This window comes from Ischnura elegans, chromosome 2, assembly GCF_921293095.1.
Source record: "Ischnura elegans chromosome 2, ioIscEleg1.1, whole genome shotgun sequence".
Classification (NCBI taxonomy): Eukaryota; Metazoa; Arthropoda; class Insecta; order Odonata; family Coenagrionidae; genus Ischnura; species Ischnura elegans.
This window is the reverse complement of record NC_060247.1, coordinates 141,664,089-141,664,961: the sequence shown is the minus strand read 5'-3', so window position 1 is coordinate 141,664,961 and position 873 is coordinate 141,664,089.

The window sequence follows — 873 nt, the reverse complement described above, 5'->3', positions numbered from 1 at the left end:
GAACAGCTCCAACAGCAGTGCTAGAAGCATCAACTGACAGTGTGATTGGTAAATTAACATCAAAATGTCTAAGCACTGGAGCAGTAGTTATAATTTTCTTTAATCTATTAAATACACTATCATGATTTGAATCCCAAGTCCAGACAACATCTTTAGCAAGAAGTTTTCTAAGTGTTTCAGATTCTTTTGCCAAATTATTTAAATAGGGACTTAAGTAAGTAACCATACCAAGAAATCTTTTCAATTCTTTAGGGTTCTGTGGTCTAGGCATTTCACATATGGCCCTAACTTTAGAATTATCTGCCCTCATGCCATTCTCATCAAAAATATGACCTAGAAAGTTAATTTCCTTGACTTTGAAATGACATTTTGATTTGTTAAATTTAAGATTAACTTCCTTAGCCCTTTGAAAAACTCTTTGAATTCTTTCAGTATGTATACTTTCATTTTCTGCCCACACCAAAATATCATCTGCATAAACCAAAACACCAGGGATATCAGAAAATATTTCTGTCATGATCCTGCTAAATATTTCTGGTGCAGAATTAAGTCCATATGGCAGCCTCAGAAATTTATACCTGCCAAAGGGGGTTTGAAAAGCACATAAATTAGAGCTTTCTGGTTCCAATGGTATCATCCAAAATCCTGAATAAGCATCAAGATGAGAAAATACTTTAGCACCCTTGAGTTTATATCTTACTTGTTCAATAGTTGGCAGAGGATAATGAGACCTCATTAATGCCCGATTAAGATTACGAGGATCAAGACAGATCCTCAACTGCCCAGACTTTTTTTTACTATTACAATTGAGCTTACCCAGGGTGTTGGGTCAGATACCTTTGTTACCACTCGCAGCCTTTCCATTCTCTGTAA